At 43.6% G+C, this 20,617-nt stretch overlaps 1 protein-coding gene across 1 annotated transcript in view; it reads right to left on the reverse strand.

Moving 5' to 3' along the window:
- MAP6 (microtubule associated protein 6) overlaps positions 1 to 20,617 on the reverse strand; it is an 80,210-nt gene that overhangs the window by 45,452 nt on the left and 14,141 nt on the right. The window lies entirely within an intron of this gene.

Below are 20,617 nucleotides of genomic sequence, written 5' to 3' on the forward strand. Positions count from 1 at the left end.
AGCTTTGGGGTTGAAAGATTAGTTCTGCGACCTTGAAGGCAAGTTACTTTACCTCATTGAACCTTTTATTTAATTCTCACTTCAATTCTATTAACTATATTCTTCAGGGAAATGAGGTATAGGGGGTACTTTACCCAAGGTCACCTAGAAAGCAAGTAAGTGGCACACAGAGACTGGACAGGCTTCTCCGTGTTCTCACTTACGCCATCTCTGGGCATTTGCCCAAGGGTACCAAGTCAGGTGGGCAAGGTCTCCTTTAAGTTTTTTTCCTGGGTCTTTCCATATCCAACCATCTGGGATTATAATTTGCCAGAATTTTTTTGTGCAAAGGTGTGTAAAGAAATGCCTCTCAAAAACGGACAGTAACAAGTAAAGCCGGCTCCATGAACTTGATCTTCTCCCCCAATTCTTAGATGTAAGTCAATATGTTTATTCCTCTTCTTTCTTCTTTTCTCACAGAATAAATATACTTCGGTTACCACCATTTCTGCTTTTTTTGCCAATCTACAATCTACTGTTTTCTGACCGTCTGTTATTCAAAAAAGACAGAGTGACCTCACGAGTATACATAACAAAATTTCAGGTAACGAGTAGAAATCTTCTGGACCAGGAAAAGGTGGAAAGAAGAAACTAGAACCTACCAGGAGAGGTAATACTGTGGAAATGTGGGGGGATTTTAGAGCTGGTAGATCGTGGAGATGATTCAACCCAATATATTAGTTATACAGATTGGGAAAATGAAGTGGTGAGAAGGAGAGTAACTCCATGGAGTCACATGCAAACTAGTGGCAGAGATGGAACCAGCATTCAAGCCTCTCAACTCCTAGTCCAGGTTGTTTTTTCTTTTTTTTTCCTTGAACCAGAATAGACTGATTATTATTATTATTTAACTTTTTATTTTACATTGGAGTACAGCTGATTAGCAATGTAGTGACAGTTTCAGAATAGACTGATCATTTTAAAGTTGCTAATATATGCTGTTAAAAACAAGAAATAATACTTGCACAAAAGCTAACAAACAGGTTGCAATGTAGGTTACAGAAATATTTCACTTGAGTCACCATTTAGAGGGCATTAGAAATCATCGCATTGTGTCCTCCAAGTTCCCTGGCGTTTGCTCATAAATCCCCATCCCACAGGATGTGTGAAGGCAAATGATCCTTTCAACAGATCCACCTGGGTATTGTTCTTTAGGTTAATCCTCCCATGACTTGAAATTAAATCTCTCTCTTTTGGCAGATACACTGAGCAAACAGGATTTTCCATCAGTAAGTACTGAGGGATGGCTGAGTGATGCTCAGTAATTAACTCATTCGTTTATTTGATGTGTATTATTAACCTAGATTCTGTGGACAGGAGATTGGGATACAACAGAGGCCAGAACAGATCAAGTCCCTGCTGCCTTGGACAGCGTGGCATATATTATGGTGCAGGGAGATGGGCAATAGATCAATAAGCAGTTGTATAATAAATGGTGGAGAGTTCTAACAAGACTAATAAAAGTGACGGAGAGTCACAGGTGCCTGTGTCTGTGTGTGCTGTGCTAGCAAGTGCCAGGACAGCGTCTCCGATGAAGGGACACCTGGCAGAGACCTGATGAAGTGACCGTTGTGAATGAGTGATTACTCCAGACAGGGTCCTGAGATATGAGGAACCAAGGCCAGCGTCCATGGACTGGAGTAAGATGGCAGGGAGGGGGCCATGGGAGACAGGAGCAGGAAAGAACAGGCAGATCAGGTGGGCCTTGTACATGTGAGTGAGGGATCTGGTTTCATTCTGTGAGAGCTGGGAGCCACTGCAGGATTTGAAAAGACCTCACCTGGTGCTGAGCATCACAATTCAGTGGTCATTTTAGGAGGCGAAGAACAGACACTACATATGCAAGGAGGAATCAGGGAGGCGGGGGAGAGGCTATGTCAGCAGTCTCCATGAGAGATCATAGGTGAGTGGGCTGCAGTGGCTGTGTCCCCATCCCAGGCCAGGCAGATGAGGCTCTGAGTGGAGATGGGTGCTGAATGAATGAGTCATCTTATATGGCATCTATGTGAACAGTGCTAAAGGCAAATACAGGAGAAAACTTATTTCACTTTATGGGAAAGGGGGCAGAAATGTCAAAGAGGTGATGAGTTCCATCTTGATGCTTAAGAATGCACCAAAGATGGGGAACATATGGTTTTCATGGCTAAAACGGTAAAAATAAATTCACAAAGACCCATGTGGTCTGTGTCCTGGGGGAAGAGAACAAGGGGGTGTACGGCAGTCAATGGCCAGACGGTGGGGAGCCAGAGAAGCTGTGCTGAGCAGCCCCTTCTCATTCCTCCATTCTCCAGGCCAAGAGTCAGGCTGGGAAGGTCTGGGCAGGACAAAGGCTTGGCCTGCAGGGGCTTCTGACCTGGTTTCAGCAAAAGGACTTTGAGGTGCTGGCACCGGGGACCAATGACCCGGATGCTAGTTCCCTTACTGGGCGTGTCTTTTCCAGTTTTATGAGGCCTCCCCCCACATTCCACCCCTCCCCCTGCCACTACCATGGCCGGGATGAGGGGCAGAGGGGCATGTGAGGCTGCTCATCATTGTTGTTGCTGCTCTTCGTTTCTAGAACTTTTAGGGGGCTCACTTAGGAATGGGCTCTTCTGACCACAAGAAAAACTTAGACATGTGTTGATTAAGAGTTATGCCAACACTTTTCAAAATATCATGCAGGAAAAAATTCTCCCTTTCCTTCTAGTGAGGCTTCAAGGACTGTGAAAACTGCATTTGTCATTTGTAATTTCTTTGCTATAGAGACGCCCCTTTTATTATTCTTTCGCAGGGCTTTCTCACACCAAATTACTAATGAGGTAATTATCAACATGATAATTACTGCATGATTACTAGGGGAGTGCAAGGGAAATGCAGAACAGAAGCAGCAGCCAGGGTCTGGGTTGTTTCATCAGAGATTCAGTAAGAATGGTCTCTAGGAAAGGCAGTAACTGAAAGTTTTTCAGTTCATAAACCAAGAGCTACATCCAGGGTTTTATAAAGTAATTAGTTAGAATCATGCCTTTTAGCCCCAGCCCTGGGAGTCAGCTATGACAAACCTAGACAGAGTATTAAAAAGTAGAGCCATCACTTTGGCGACAAAGGTCTGTATAGTCAAAGCTACGGTTTTTCCAGAAGTCAAATACGGATGTGAGAATTGGACCATAAAGAAGGCTGAGTGCCAAAGAACTCATGCTTTTGAACTGTGGTGCTGGAATAGACTCTTGAGAGTCCCCTAGACAGCAAGGAGATCAAAACCAGTCAATCCTAAAGGAAATCAACCCTGAATATTCATTGGAAGGACTGATGTTGAAGCTGAAGCTCCAATACTTTGGCCACCTGATGGAAAGCACTGACTCATCGCAAAAGACCCTGATGCTGGGAAAGACTGATGGCAGGAGGAGAAGGAGGTGACAGAGGATGAGATGGTTGGATGGCATCACCAACTCAGTAGACATGAGTTTGAGCAAACTCCAGGAGATGGTGAAGAACAGAGAAGGCTGGCGTGCAGCAGTCCATGGGGTCAGAAAGAGTGGTACACGACTAAGCGACTGAACAATAGCAAGAACCGGGGATCCAGCATCTTCTTGAGGCAGACTGGCTGGGAAAGCAAGGGGCCCCTGAAATCCAACAGCTGCCTGGAATCCCTCCTTATCCCTTCCTTCCGTGAAATCTACATGAGCCTCACTGAATTGGAGACGCAACAATGTGGTGGGCAAACACACCTCGGAGGCCTTCTAGGAGGATTAACACAGCAATGCCAAGGCCAGGCAACACTGCTCACTAAGTCTTCCTCTCCCAGTCACCACCAGTTCCTATAGTGCCAGTTGCCAAGACCCCAGTTAGGCAAGGCCAGAGGACCCAGCATTATTCATAATTCTTACATATTTTCCCTTAAAAGTGCCCAAATCACTCTCAGTTAGTCTGTCAGATCTTATTTTTAAAAATCTGAGCTAAAAATACAAACTCTGTGGGTAAACATGGAATTTGAAAGACCAAACAGCTACGCTGGAGGCCAAGTTGTGTGTCGAACCTACTGTCCATCTGAGGGGGACTTGGCTCCTTGGCTGTGTCCTTCCTCAGGCCATCAGAGAATCTGTACCATCAGCCTCCCCCAGCAGTTAGCTGCAGACAGCCGGGGCAGAGGAGGCAGGGCCAGGGCGGCATCTCTGCTGTCCTGTGTTTAATACCGAGCTCAGCAGATGCTATGTGAGGCAGACCACCCAAACACGTTTCTTGTTTTAAGAGCTGACTGTAGAAGATGCTGAAGGCTAGTGAGGGTAATGGTTGGGATAAGTACCTAAAATCTCTTTACGTATGTATTTTACCCTGTAGATTCTAGAATGCACCTAGCTTACTTTCCTTAGACTGATCTCCAACTTCAGTGTCCTTGAGGTTCAGCTAGGGTGGAAGTGAGTGGATTTATAACATGCAGATCCTGGGCTCCACCCTCACAGTTTGATTCTGGGTCCCAGGAAGCTGCATTTTAAACAGACCTTCTGTGTGGTTCTGACACAAATCTATGGACTGTCACAGGGAGAGAAACACTGAGGTATTCATTTGTTCTGCATAATAACTTTGATATAAACTGAATAGATGCACATATACGCAAGATATAAACAGAATAAACTTTGGTCAGAGGGTTTAAGTGATTTGCCCAAGGTGGGCAACTTGCCAGTGAGTGGGGAGTTAGGGCTCCCTCCCTTTGCCCTGTCTTGCTGAAAAGCCATTTTTTATTTTTTTTTGGCTATGTCGCATGGCATGAGGGACCCTAGTTCCCCTCCACCCCTCCAGGGACCAGGGGCCAAACCTATGCCCCCTGCAGTGGAAGTACAGAGCCTAACCACTGGACAGCCAGGGAATTTGAAAAGCCATTTCTTCCATTAGCCGCTGTCAGGACGAGTATTCTTGAGATAATCCTTTCCTCCCCTCTTAATACTCCAAGCGTGCTTCCTTTTTTTCTTTTTTACTTACAGTTTTTCTCCTTGTACAGTGCTAGAATAGGCATCTGCCGTCTCTGCAGTAAGCATGTGTTTTAATCTGGTGTTTTGGCCTCTGGGGCTTTACTGACCTTGGGGAGACTGTTCCTACCCCTACTGCTGGGCTAGCCATTCCTAGACAGCAAACAGACCTTTCACATGCAAACCATCCAAATCCAGTGCCCACCCCCATCACCTCCTTTATTGTGCTTTCATTCTTGGCCCCCACCCTCCTGCTCTAACCACTCCAGTCAACTGTGGACACCCTCTATGCCCCAGAGCCCACTGGACTTGTTCAAACTAGTCAATCCTGACCCTGCTCAGCCTGCTTATTCTGCCTCACCCATTCCTTTCTGTGAAACCTGCAACAAAGCCCTCTGCCAAGGTTTTCCTTCTGCCTCTTGACCAGCCCTGGTGCCTCCCCTAAGGAGCCCTGCAGTGCCTGTGCAGCCTGTCCCTCTTCTTGAGAACAAACTGTCTTTTCCTGATGTGTAATGGCGCTCCTCTCCTGATGTGTTGGCTTATCACACCTGAATAATAATAAAGCCTATACTTTCTAGCAGCCTCCCAGAGTAAACCAGAAGCAACCTAAGGGCAAACTGTCTCTCTCTGAACAGCTATTGGCTTAACTCTGTCTTGTTCACTATGGGTGTTTGAATATATTTGTTGAATTGATTCAAAAATTTAATCAAGGAGCCTTCTATCTGTGACTTTGTTCACTTTGGGGGATTTGAATTTTGAGTGAAATTTGAAGCTGCCCCGAAACTGTTTTTTTTTTTTTTTTTTAAGCAGACGTGTGCAGCTAAACAGCATATGGTCATATGGTGGTTGAGTTATTGAAACTGTGGGTCAAATCTACTTCGCCTGCCTTCATTAATCAAGGTCCTTTTAAGACCTGCACGTCCTCCAAGCAGCGCTTAGCCTAAACAATGTGATGTTGGCCTGAGCTGTTGTCCAGGAACATGGAGTCGGCTGTGTCTTTTTCGAGCTGAGCTGATGAAGGCTGGATAGGACCACCGACCACTCAGCTGGGCATGTGTGAGTGTCCACCCTCCATTCAGTGCCCTTTTGAATGTGCAGTCTCTCGTGTGCAGAACAACAGTTGTCACACCTTTTCCTAATCACTTTTCCCTGCTCCCTGAGCCTCAGACCACCTTGCTTCTTTATTCTTTACCTTCTAAATACCCTGAGCCACTTGCCTTTGGGAGGCAGGTCTGAGACTTTTTCTTCTGTCTCTTCCCTTGACCTCCTTGTGAATAAACCCTCTCTTGGCAGCAAACTTTGACGTCTGTGTTTTGACTTGCTGAGCACAGGGGAAAATGAACCTGGTTTGGTAACAGGATCACAGGCTCCCCTCAGTCATTCAAGGACAGTATTTACTGACACTAAGTTGAAAAAGACACATTTCCTGCTTTCCAGTTTGCCAGGAAAACAGTTTTGACTCATTAATAAACTTGTAAAAGGACAGAAATATTTAAAAGGCAGAAGCGCATCCAATCAAATAAGCTCAGCTATTTATTTATTTCAAAAAATATCAATTTAATTGGAGGTTAATTACTTTACAATATTGTATTGGTTTTGCTCAGCTATTTATATAGAGTCTCAAACAGACTAAGCTGGGAGCATTCCTGTGAAAAGGATGTGAAATATGTGAGCAGGCCAAACAAGAAGATGGAGCTGAAGGCTGCTTGATGAGAGAAGAGTGCTCTGGTCCAGTGCTCATTAGACGGGCCTGTCTAAAACTGGACTTGGGGCTTCCCTGGTGGACCAGTGGTAAAGAAACTGCCTGCTAATGCAGGGGACATGGGTTCAATCCCTGGTTTGGGAAGATCTCAAATGCCATGGGGCAACTAAGTCTGTGCGCTGCAACTACTGAGCTCCCATGCTGCAGCTACTGAAATCCCCCATGCCTAGAACCCATGCTCCGCGACAAGAGAAGCCACTGCAACGAGAAGCTCACGCACTGCACCAAAGGCCCAGCACAGCTGTAAATAAATAAATTCTTTTAAAAAATAAGGAGTTTAATGCCTCAGGAAATTTTGAGGCTCCTAGAGTACCCTTTATTGAGTCCCATTTGCTCACACTTTCCTCACTCATCACCAGTAGCCCTTATTACAGCTCTTCTGTTACCACCTCTGTGGAGTGTTTTGTTCTAGGTCACACACAACTGAGTGAACCCATCAGAAAAGAGTTGGTGTCAACAATGAACAAATCTGAGAAACACTCTGTTTGAAATGGCATCTTGGTCTCACCAGTACTTTGCACATTTCAGTGTGTGGAGCCACTTTTCCTCAAATTTGACTGGTCACTCGAGGATGCTGCACCTGCTGTGTGGCATAAGTACTCTTGGGGTGACAGGAATGATTGGGCTTGGCTGTATCAGGAAAATCCGGAGAAGTGATCTAGATATACAGTTCTTGCTCACTATGTCACGTTCTATATCCAATACATCAATTCAGTGTCAGTGCTCTTCCTAGAAATATCTCCGCAAAACAATCTCCTTTCTCTTCTTCCTTTGGAAGTTGCTTTTCGTTATGCCTAGGCTTCACCAAAGTAGCTTAAATGCACAAGAAATGCTCGATTCAAAAACTGGTGAAATGACTGAAATGGACACCGCTGGCTCAGATGGCACAATAAGCCATCACTTAGGAATATCCACTTCAGATCAGTTTGTCATTTTGTCCTTAACCATTCATTTTCAACCAGGCAGATCATTGATGCAAGCAGGGGAGGGGGGCATTTCATTACAATTCCAGTGGTTTTTTTCCCTCAAAGCTAAATGCCTGACTCAAAAGAACCTTTTAGAAAGCAGGATACAGAACTGAAAATGCATGATTTCAACCTTACAAAAATATGCATAGAGAAAAAGACAAACACACACCAAAATTAAAGCAGCCAATTATTGAGTGGTGGGATATGAGGTAATTAGAAATTTCATGTTTAACTTTTCTGCTAAGTTGTACTTAAAAAAAAAAAAGCCTATTAAAGTAAGGAGGGAGAGAGAGAAGGAAAGAGGGAGGGAGGAAGAGAGAGGGAGAGAAATGCTACCATTTAAACAGCCTCAAGAGATCCTTGTGGGCGCAGCTGTGTGAGTCACACTGCGGTCTGGAGCTGTCCTCCCGGGGCCAGACGCTGGGCTGGCTGCGCTCTTGCCTCACCCTTGCTCTCACAGCTGATGCCTCCCACTCCACTGAACGCACGAGTCTGCCACTTCTGGTTCCACTTGATTTCCACTCTCCCCTCTGGCTGGTGGCCCCGAAGCCCTCCTGGCAACCTCCACCCTGGTTCCCATGGATACCCTCAACTCTCAGACAGGCGGCTGCTCAGAGCAGATGGTCGCTGGCTCTGGGTGAGGCACAGGCTGGGGGACATGGGAGTTGCCTAGCACTCTGCAGCCTCCTTTCCCCCTCCTCCCAACACACTGAACACACACACACACACACACACACACACACATGCATACACACAGAAACGTTTTTCCCTAGATCCTGCTTAGTTTTGGCCTTGACAAAGAACTCACGACATTTCAAATATCACAAATGCTACAGCAACAATGCTAACATTAATTGAGTACCAACCATCTGCCAGCCATTGACCTATGAAGCACTTTACATACGAAAGGAAGGAAATACCTTACCTAAACAGTCTGAGTTCAGTTTTTCTGACCCAATTCAAACATGATTATTTGGACCAAGTCTTTTTGTGATTAATGTGATTCTTGATGTTCCTATGTATAATCTCAGAAGCATACTGAAATTTCAAGTTCCTGGGTCCAAACTTAAAAATGCAGATTCAGGAGATCTGACATTGGACCCAGGATTCTGCACGGGGGGCCAGGTGATTCCAACGCAGTTGGTCTGGACCACTTGAGAGAAAGCCTGTCCTAGCTCAGGGATGCCCAGACTTTAGAGTACCCATGGAGTCTGTTAAAATGCAGTCTGACCCAGGATACCAAAGGTGGTCCCTGAGATTCTGCATTTCTGATTAGCTCCCAGATGCAGCTGATGCTGCAGGTCATTGGAACACACTTTGAGTAACAAAAACCTAAACGGTCAGTCTCCCAGAGGCTGGTTCATGCAGAACTTAGCCGCCAACAGCCCAGTCTGTGACCCCACGGACTACAGCTTGCCAGGTTCCTTTGTCTATGGGATTTCCCAGGCAAGAATACTGGAGTAGCTTGTCATTTCCTTCTCCAGGGGATCTTCCTGACTCAGAGACTGAACCCTGGTCTCTTGCATTGCAGGCAGATTCTTTACCAACTGAGCCACCAGGGAGATCTCAAGCCATAGGATTCAGCAATTATTCCGTAGCATGGTTCAGAGAGAATGCAGAACACTGACCCCACTTCCGGCCAGTGCAGTCCAAGCACAGGACTATCTCCAACACATCCACTGGCACAAGGCTCCCCTTTACTGTGTTAGCAGGGCCCGGATGTCCAGCCACATCTCTGCTGTTCTCCGGCAGGACGTCTATGCCCAGGCTTCCCATGCCATCCCTGCTTCCTGTGCTTGGCTTCTCATGCCTCAAGTCTTTGCTCATGCTGTTTGGGTGCACTTCCCCCACCACGTGACCTCCCTAACCTGGCACCTTACTGACTGCACCACAGCACCGTGGCATGCTCCGCTTCCAGCCTTGGCCCTCTCCAAACCTCTCACCACACAGCTTCCAGACAGGTCTCTTGAGAATGCAAATCCAATCACTCACTTTCTTATTTAATATCCGTCCATGGTTCCCTAGAATTCGGGAATAAGGAGTTCACAAGAACCTTCAAGATTACAAACTCTGCCCATCTTCTCTGGCCTTCTCCTACTTCCCACCCTGGTCCTCAGAGGCCTGGGGATGTATTTTCCCTCACTCTGTCCCCTCTGCCTGAGATGCCTCCCTCTACCTTACCCAGTAGACTTCTACTCAACCCTCAGAACCCTGCTCTAACACCAGTCCTTCAGAAGCTTTCTCTGATTTTCATGTCTGTTTCAAAGGTCAGTGATGTGCTGCATCCAGCTCATACTACCTTGAGAGAGCCAGCTGCTGGATGTTCTGAGCCAGTTGTTTTAAGCACAGCATTTATAGAAATGTAACTACATAATACAAACATTGATTAAGTTACATTAAAAATAACGGTAGTGAATGCTTAAAACACACCACTTTCTATTTTACCATATGTTACTGTAATCTGTGCTTTGGGAGTGATTTAGATCTATTGTATGCATTGGATGAAAAGGTTACATACTGGTGTGCTCCTGACCACCATATAGGAGGTGATGTAAGGTGGGCAGTCGTTGCCATGGTGGGATGTGCTGGGATGTTGACACCATGGAAATCAGCAAATGCTATTAATACAAACCAGCACGTGCTTTCTTGTTTTGCTGATTGTTCAGACTTAAGCAAGTGATAGGGTAAATGTTTATAAAGCAGGTTAAACTTAAAAGTGTGCTATATCTGAGGCTTTTTCATTGTGAACAGCACAAAAAATTGAGGAAATATTTTTCCAGCATTCAAAACTATTATCTGAGCAAAGAAGCTCACAGCACTGACTGAAGAGTGAAGTTCTGACATATCTTTGCATCTTCATTGCTTCCTTTTAATCTCTTCTTTAATAAAAACAAAGGTAGTGGCTGACATTAGTCAGAACCACACTTGTGTGCCTTAACATCAATATCTTTGCAGAGTCAAATAGTGATGAAGCACATAGTCAGTCTGGTTTGTGATCACTTTGCTGGTGGTGGAATTGTAAAAACTGATGGTGGATGTGTTAGAAATATAAAGTCATACAGAAGTTATAGGTGTTCGAAACTTACAGTAAATAATATTATGTATTTTATTATTTGTCAAGTGTGTGTTCACATCCTTTTTGTCAATAAGCTATATCGGGAGCTGGTTGTTAACCATTTTTCAGCACAACACTGAAGATGTTCCTCCTTTGTTTTCTTACAGCAGCCCAATCTTGCCTTTTTAAAAAAATAACTATGAGTCTGTCATCTATAAACACATAGTTTCTTCTTCATCCAGAATGCAGACTTCTTGATAGCAGAGACTAGAACTTTCTACCTTATAACCCTGCTAATTAACAAGGTTCTTGGCACAAAGGAGGACACTGGTAGGTGTTGAAGGCAGATCTGACTTCATCTATCATGTCTTTCTTGAAATTCACAGTTGGTAGAACCAGCTAGTTCTGTACACCTACAGCAATTCCCACCTGGAGAAAGAAGTGGCAACTCACTCCAGTATTCTTGCCTGGGAAAGCCTATGGACAGAGAACCTGGTGGGCTACAGTCCATGGGGTGGCGAAGAGTTGGACATGACCGAGTGACTAAGCAACAACAGCAGTTTCCACATGTCTCACATATCCTTCCCGGCGGTCCCAGAGATGGAACTCAGAGCAGGCCCTTGATTATATGCAGAAACAAGTAATGATAATAAAAGCTGACATTTCCTGCATATGTTATGTGCCGGGTGCTTCTCTAAGTGTTTTACATGCATTAACTCATTTGATCCCCACCCCAATAAGGTAGGTGCTGTTATGATTTATTTTCATTTTATAGATGAAGAATGTGAGGTTTAGTGAAGTCGAAAAGCATGGCTAAGGTTAAGGAGCAGAGCTAGGATTAGAACCCATGTCATCTAGCTTTAGGCATCCAGGGATGAATAGGTGTATGCATAGATGGACGATTTGCAAAGCAGCTTCTCTCCTATGTGGCTTCTTGTTCTCTATATTATAGATGATGTTTTCAACACCCTGGAAAACAGGAATTCTTATTCTTAGAGGTGAAAGGCTATAAGCTTATTTCTTTCTTTGAGGTCCCTCTCAAGAATCTTGCCTTGCCCTGAGATTTTCTCCAAGTTTGTTCTGGAAGTGCTGAGCAAGGTACCAGGACCTTTGTCCTCCAGGTTCCCACTGATGGCCTGCCAAGTTCTCTGCCCAGGACCTGATTCTGCAACAGCGTGCAAACTACTGCTCCAGTCAGGGGGAGCATGATCTAGGAAGGGGAAGATACAGTCTCAGAGGACCTGTTCAGGGCTATAACTTATGCTTCCTGTTATTAGCTAGGAGACATTAGGAAAGGTGTTCAACCTCTCTGAGCCTCAGACAACAAACTTCTACAATTAATTTGGGAAGACTAGTTATAATGTATACTAGCAACTATTGGGTTGGCCAAGAAGTTCATTTGGTTTTTTCTGTGCAGTATTATAGAAAAACCTGAATGAACTTTTTGGCCAACCCAACATTAATGCTGATAATTAATATTTATGATACTTGTATTGAATTATAGGTCAGGGACTAATCCAAGTGGTTTACCCATAGTAACTAATTTAATTCTAAGAATAATTCTTCAAGGTAAATACTATTATCCCAGTTTATAAATGAGAAAGCCAGGTTTAAATAAGTAAACAATCTGCACAAAACCAGAAGTATTAAGTCACAGAGCTTGAATTCCATCCAGGTTTGCTAGATACCAAAATGAGCCACTATATTCTGCCTCCTTCCCTGCTATACTAGTCTATGGAGAAGCTTTGCAATGTTGTACTGGTATTCCAAGACAGTGAATTGAGACAAAACTGAATAAATTAGAGGGAGGGAAGTTATAAAGGCAGAGAAAATATTGTCATTAATAGCAAATAATATGATCTTTACATAGAAAAATCCAAGAATGGAAATTTGGTTGAGTAAGCTAAGCTCTTCCCATTAAAACACATAGAAATCAGGATAAATTATAATAAAATATAATAAAAATCTTTTTACATTGAGTGAAGTGAAGTCGGTCAGTCATGTCTGACTCTTTGCAACCCCATAGACTGTAGCCTACCAGGCTTCTCTGTCCATGGGATTTTCCAGGCAATAGTACTGGAGTGGATTGCCACTTCTCCAGGGGATCTTCCCAACCCAGGGCTTGAACCTGGGTCTCCCGCATTGTAGACAGACACTTTACCGTCTGAGCCACCACATTGAGAGATGAGCCCAAAAGAAATAAATGAGAAACCTCAGATGCCAAAAACAAAGGCACCTCCACATCAGAGCAGTAAGCCTGAGAAGTGACTCCACTAAGGCCAAGGGGGGACTTTGGATCCCAGTACTGGCTCTGATGGTAGGGAGACCCGGCCTCTGGAGTCTAGGCAGTAGAAACTGAAACTCCTGCATGGAACAGGGCCACAAAGGCACCCCTGCTGTGTAAGGGTGTCGCTGACCTAGAGTAGTAACAAGGAAGTCCCTTTCTGCTAAGGGTCCAGGTAGGGGTGTCACAGTCCATCAATACCCTAAGTGTGGGGGTGGAATCCCTAATTGTGCATAAGTGCTCTAGGGGGCCACTTTTACAACCCACAATAAAAACTTTAAAACCATGTGAGAAATGGCTTGCCATAATGATTAGTATCCTAAGAACCTGAAATAACATTAAGACCTGAAAGAGACTATTTAATAAATGTTGAAAGACACAAGGAAAAAAAATCATAGTAAGACTATGAAAAAAAGAACAGCATATTTGAAAAAATCAAATAGAACTTCTAGAAATGAAATACTATAGAAACAAAAAACTCAGGGAATGAAGTAAAATCATATGCGTTAAAATTAGTGACATATTGAGGACATTATCCAGAATTAAGCACAAGGAGATAAGATATATGAAAATATGAAGAATTTTCAAAGACAAAGACCATATATGAGAAGAAATAGTGTATGTAAGTTCCAGGGAAAAGAACAGAGAAAATGGGGAGAAGCATTATTCAGAGACACAGGTCAAGAAATTTATGGAACTGAAGAAGCAATGCATCTTCAAACTCAGGAAAACAATAAGCCTTAAGCAAAAATATAAGTCCATGAGGCAACTTGCTATGAGATAGAGGGAACTTTTTAAATTGGGGAGAAAATGACCCTTCAAACAAGTGGATTTGGGTCACTGGTCTTCTACAGAGAAGAACATGAAAATGTGTCCCTATCTCACACTAAACAGGAAAACTAATTCCTGGTGTAAATATCACAGCCCTCAATATGTAAAAATAAACCTTGAAACTGTCAGGAGAAAACATAAAATAATCTGTCCCTCTTTGGGATAGTGAAGTATTTCTTCAATTAGGAGTAAAAACATAAACCATAAAGGCAAGGAATAAACACAGTAAATACATTAAAACAAAAATTTTCTGTGTGACAAAAGACACTATAAATAAAGGTAAAAGACAAGCCACAGGAAAAAGAAGGATTAATAATCAGAATCAATGTAGATGAACAGAAAAAAAGATAACCTCCTCATAATACAATAGCCACAATGAATATACAATCCACAGGAGAGGAATGCACATTGCCAATAAAAACACGAAAAGCATCTTAATTTCACTGAAAATTAGGGAAATGTGAATTAAACAACATACCATTTCCACACTATGAAACTGGCAAAAATTTAAACTTTAAATTCTGACATTAGAAGAAAAAGGGATACTTTTATACACTATTAGTTAAAATAAAAATTATTCAGCAAATTTCCAATATTTAGTAAAGTTCATATAACCCAAGATCCAATCATTTCATACTTAGCTCTTAAATATATTCACAGAGAGACAAATACAAGAAGATTCATTGCAGCATTATTTGTGATAATTAAAGTTCAGGAAAACCAAAATGTAAATAAAGATAAATACTAATATGTGATATATTCATTTGCTGGCAGATTATACAGCCGTTAAGAAGAAGGAACTGTATATGAGTGGATATTTACATGTACATATTTGTATTTCTTTCAAGATATATAATGTTGAGTGAAAAAAATAAAGTCACGAAATGATACATAGCATTGGAGTTCATTTAAGAAAACACACACACACATTAATTAAGCAATGTCTTACATAGTTTATGAATAAAGAGGTGTGCACACCAAGGCTGATGGTGGTGACCTCCTGGGTGTCGGAGGGAGGGGCAGAATGGGTCTGGACCAGGTGGGCTAAAAGACGTTTTAATGCAAAAATGAATAAAAGTAAATATAATAAAATAATTCTTACAGTTCTGGGTAGCAGCAATATGGGTGTTATACTATTCTTTGTGGAGTATTTTTTAAAGTTCTAAAAAAGAAAAAAAATTAAAAGTGCTTTGAAGATTTCTCAGACAAGATGGCATCAGCTATTTAGAAGGGAATGAGAGCAGTATCAAATGGATGAAACCAAATCCCGGGCCACAAGCTCCCTCTTCAATGTCACGGAGTTTCCCCATCACGGTCATGCTCTCTCCTCTACATGGGGTTGTCTATTGCAAGCCAAGGACAAGGGTGCTTTGGCATCATGCACGGCGGTCTTTGAGTTTGGTCCTTCAGCACTGGGAAGGACTTTGGGGGATGAGGGGAGCTGGGCCAGCCCTCTAGTGACAGGTGAGGAGAATGAAGTCAGTGGAGGAGAGGCTTGTTCAGGGTCACCCAGGAGGCAGTCATCAAGGCTCACCTTCATCCTTCCGGGCTCAGCTCAAATGCTGCTTCCTCAGCTGGCAGCTCCAACTCCTGGTCTAGGTGAGGCCTGTAAGCTCTCATTAAGTGCTGTTAGTGCCTTGTACGTCCCCTGCCTAGAATTCCTCACAGCTGTGTTTAATATTAGTTAGGGGAATGCATGTTTAACACCGTTATCTATTGTTGTACTGCTTACCCATGGTGAATCGCACCTGTCTTGCTCATAGCACTAGTCCAGCGACTCAAGTGCAGAGCCGAATCCCTGAGTGACTGCACTCCTGGCCTCTAGGCTTCTGTGCATTTGGATTCCATGCTCTTTCTGAGTATTAATATTCTACAATTGCAAGACCTAATGGTTTACAGAACACATCCACATCCACGCAACCTATGATATATAATATTGCCCATTTTCTGGAGGAGGAAATTGAAGTTCTTAGACTTGAAATAACGACACCAAGGTTACATAAATGGTAAACAGGAAGGCTGGAATTTGAACTGAGTTTTATCTGATGCCAAGACATTTGGTTGATCTACTGCACTGTGGCCACCAGATCAGTATCAGTGACTATTGCTACTGCTGCTAAGTCACTTTAGTCGTGTCCGACTCTGTGCGACCCCGTGGACTGCAGCCACCCAGGTTCCTCCATCCATGGGATTTTCCAGGCAAGAGTACTGGAGTGGGTTGCCATTGCCTTCTCAGTGACTATTAATTTCCCTTATATTCCTCACTAGTTTCCTCAGAGCTCGCCTCCCTCCTTTTGCCCCCAGTCCAAAACACCTTTCTGGTTAAAAGCATTCATGCTTCTGCCAAGGCACGATCTTTTGCTTTTTCTCCTTTTCCATCATCATCATCACCATCTTCTTCCTCCTCATCTATCTCCCTGTTATTGAAGTAGGAACAGACAATGAGTAAATTAGGATGTTCTGAACTGGGGACCTCACAATCATTTCCCCAGAGGCAAGCTCAGTGTCTTATACATAGGAAGTACTTGATAAATAGGAAGTGAATTAAATTGAATGAATGAATTGAATATGAACTGAATCTACTCATTCATAAAATAATTCTCTCTACCAAAATTCTTCCATCTAGATAGAGATTAAGGTAGCGCTTTTAAAATACCACCTTCATACAAATGTTGTTTGAGGTGGGACTACTCGGATGTGCTACAAAGGCTCCCCAGAGAATGGTATTAGATTAGATTATTAGCAGCTAGAATCACCAAGTCTCCAAGTCTTCAGCCAGTCTTAGGCTAACTCTGGAGGGATGCTGGATCAGGGGCTTCTTTGAGGAGTCACATAAAACTCTTATGAGAGATTTCTTCCATACTTTACTTAGGTGCTGAGTCCTAGGCAAGTGGGTTAAGTCTCAATGCACTTTTTAACACCACTTTTTCCTTGGCTGTTCAAAACAAAAAAACAAGCACACGTTCCACTCCTGGGGAACTCCAAACAGATGATCATAGCAGCCAGAGACTGATATATTTCACAGTGGCGACTCCTGTACCTTGTATCCTTGTTGCTATGAGAGATGGGCTGGTTACCCATTATCTATGAAGACAAAGAGACTCTCACGTACATCAGTGCCCTGTTGCTTTTCAGTTGTAAGGAAACAAGAGAGGGACTATGTCACTTGGGAAGAAGAGACGATGTGCTAAATCAGGCATGGTCAAACCAAGTATTCTCAGGCAGTCTGTTCAGGAGGTGATTTGCTACTTAAATTCAGAGTCTGAACCTTGGTAGCAGTGTTCTGTCCTCAGTGATATAGATCAGAGATTGGCAAACCATGATCCATGAATCAAATCCAGCCCTCAAGCTGCTTTTGTTCGGCCAGGAGCTGGGAATGGTTTCTGAAGATACATGTTTGCAATCAATATGAAGAAAAAGAGCACTAATTTTGGATCCATTTTCAGCAAATGTTATCCCCTTAAAGAATCCAGTCTTCTCATTAGTAGACCTATTATCATTATACTTTGAATTTCATCAATGAAACTTTTTGGAAATTTATTATTTCTGGTTATATAAGGGCTGCTGCTGCTGCTGCTAAGTCGCTTTAGTCATGTCCGACTCTGTGCGACCCCATAAACGGCAGCCCACCAGGCTCCGCCGTCCCTGGGAATCTCCAGGCAAGAACACTGGAGTGGGTTGCCATTGCCTTCTCCAATGCATGAAAGTGAAAAGTCAAAGTGAAGTCACTGAGTTGTGTCCAACTCTCAGCGACCCCATGGACTGCAGCCTACCAGGCTCCTCCGTCCATCGGATTTTCCAGGCAAGAGTACTGGAGTGGGGTGCCGTTGCCTTCTCCGTATATAAGGGCTAGCAAAGTCTAAAATATTTACTATTTTTCCCTCTACAGAACAGATGCTGATCACTGGTCAAGAGCTTTTCAGACTTGCCACCTGCCGTGTCATCCCTCACACTTGGACATCTGTCATATCTGAATAGCTGTGGTTCCCCAAATACACTCCTTGCTACACCTGTTCCTGCTGTCACTTCTCCCGCTGTCCCTTCTGCCTGCAGTGTGTCACCTCTCTGCCCACCTGACAGTGTGTTTCTACTGAAATCGGACTGAGCCTTCAAAGTTCAGCTTAGGTGATACCCTCCATCCTGAGGTCTTCCTTGATTCTTCATATCAGACTACAAACACGGAAAATCTTTTATCTGAGTATTTCATGGATCTGTTCCCAGAAATTCAGAATGTGTGCACACAGAAGGGCAAAACTACCTCTTTATATTAGCCAAGTGGTTCTCAAACCTACTGAGAGTGATGAGGAGAGTTGCCCTTTATTTAGTGCTTTCTATGGGCTAAGCACTGTGCTAAGTGCCAAACATACATCATTCATGCATTTGTTCAATTAAAATCTATTTAGTGTCGGAGAAGGCAATGGCACCCCACTCCAGTACTCTTACCTGGAAAATCCCATGGATGGAGGAGCCTGGTAGGCTGCAGTCCATGGGGTCACTAAGAGTTGGACACGACTGAGTGACTGCACTTTCACTTTTCACTTTCATGCATTGGAGAAGGAAATGGCAACCCACTCCAGTGTTCTTGCCTGGAGAATCCCAGGGATGGGTGAGCCTGGTGGGCTGCTGTCTATGGGGTTGCACAGAGTTGGACACAACTGAAGCGACTTAGCAGCAGCAGCAGCAAAAACCATGCACTAAGCTTGGTTCTGGGAGGGCAATGGTAAATATGACAGGTGAGAGAGTCACAGATTTCATGAAACATTAAGTCATTTGAAAACCTTGCAAGATAGGTATTATTGGTTCTATTTCACCAACTGGGAAACAAAATCAGAGACGATAGGTTAAGTAACTTGACAAAAGACACACAGTTAATAAATGGTAAGCAGGATTTGAACGCAAATCTCCAAATAAAGCTAGATATCTGGGAGGAGCTGGAATTCCTATTAAGTATTGTAGTCTTAAAAGGCCTTCTTTGTTCTTATCTCATTGGGAAAAACCTCTAGGGAGGACTACTTAGTTCCTATTTTTTGCTTTCCTGGTGGAACTAACTCTGCTCTTAACACACTGCACAGGTCCACTTGCTCAGGAAGTGGTCCCTAATTCAGACTGAGTCAGATCCCACTTTCCTCTCAGTTCAGATCAGTACAGTCATGTCTGACTCTTTGCGACCCCATGGACTGTAGCATGCCAGGCCTCCCTGTCCATGACCAATGCCCAGAGTTTACTCAAACCTATGTCCATTGAGTCGGTGATGCCATCCAACCATCTCATCCTCTGTCTTCCCCTTCTCCTCTTGCCTTCAATCTTTCCTAGCATCAGAGTCTTTCCCAATGAGTCAGTTCTTACTTCTCCACTTTTCTCCAGTAGCGCACTGGGCACCTGCCTACCTGAGGAGTTCATCTTTCAGTGTCCTGTCTTTTTGCCTTTTCACACTGTCCACGGGGTTCTTAAGGCAAGAATACTGAAGTGGCTTGCCATTCCCTTCTCTAGTGGGCCATGTTTTGTCAGAGCTCTGCACTATGACCTGTCCATCTTGGGTGGCTCTACATGGCGTGGCTCATAGGTTCATTGAGTTAGACAAGGCTGTGGTCCATGCAATTGGTTTCATTAGTGTCCTGTGTTTGTGGTTTTGCCTTCTGCTTATTTCTATTATTGCACTTACTATCACTACTATAATTTTCTTATTATGTTTCATTTCAGACCGGGAACCCTTGTAGGACAGATTCTGTGCAATTTATTTCTATATCCCCAGGTTCTAGCATAGTGCCTGATACCAGATGTGGTAGATGTTAAATAAATGAACTGATGAAAGTCTTATTGGTAACCTGCTCTGTTTCATTCTCTCAATGATAACAACAAAAGTGGGCAACAGTTACTGATGGGCATACACTCATAAAAGCATTATCTCCCTTCACCTTCATCATGACTCTGTGAGGTCACTACTGCAAAATTAATCTCCATTTTATTGATGGTTTCCCTGGTAGCTCAGATGGTAAAGAATCTACGCACAATGCAAGAGACCTGGGTTCGATCCCTGGGTCTGGAAGATTCCCTGGATAAGGGAATAGCTACCCACTCCAGTATTCTTGCCTGGAGAGTTCTATGGACAGAAAGGCTGGGGGGCTATAGTCCATGGAGTTGCAAATAGTCGAACATGACTGAGTGACTTACACTTTCACTTCACTTTATTGATGAGAAATATAAAGGGTTTCTCAGGGTCATCGATTTTTAGTTAGAGAGAGATGATACAAACCCTAGTTTTACTGGTCACCAAATCCTTTACAGCAGGGATCCCAAGGTCCTGGGCCACATGGTACCTCCTGTCAGATCAGCAGTAGTGTTAGATTAGAAATAAAGTGCACAATAAATGTAATGAGCTTGAATCATCCTCAAACCATCCCTGCTCCCTGGTCTGTAGAAAAATTATCTTCCATGACGCTGGTCCCTGGTGCCAAAAAGGGTGGGGATTGCTGCTTTACAGGGCTCCAGGAAATCACCCAGGACTCATACAATCATCCCTCCATGAATCTTCCAACAGAATTAACCAGCCCTAACTGCAGCCCTTGAGAACTCGGGTCCTGATTAAACCTCAGCAGGCCATGCCTGGTACTTTAGATCCTTGCATGCATGTTGCCTTCCACTTAAGACAGCAAGCTCCTGTACAGGGCGGTGGAGGGGAGAGGGGTGGGGGCGGTGGGCATCCATTTCCATGTGCTTTGCACCTTGAATCCTCATAGT

The sequence above is a fragment of the Budorcas taxicolor genome, chromosome 15, assembly GCF_023091745.1.
Source record: "Budorcas taxicolor isolate Tak-1 chromosome 15, Takin1.1, whole genome shotgun sequence".
Classification (NCBI taxonomy): Eukaryota; Metazoa; Chordata; class Mammalia; order Artiodactyla; family Bovidae; genus Budorcas; species Budorcas taxicolor.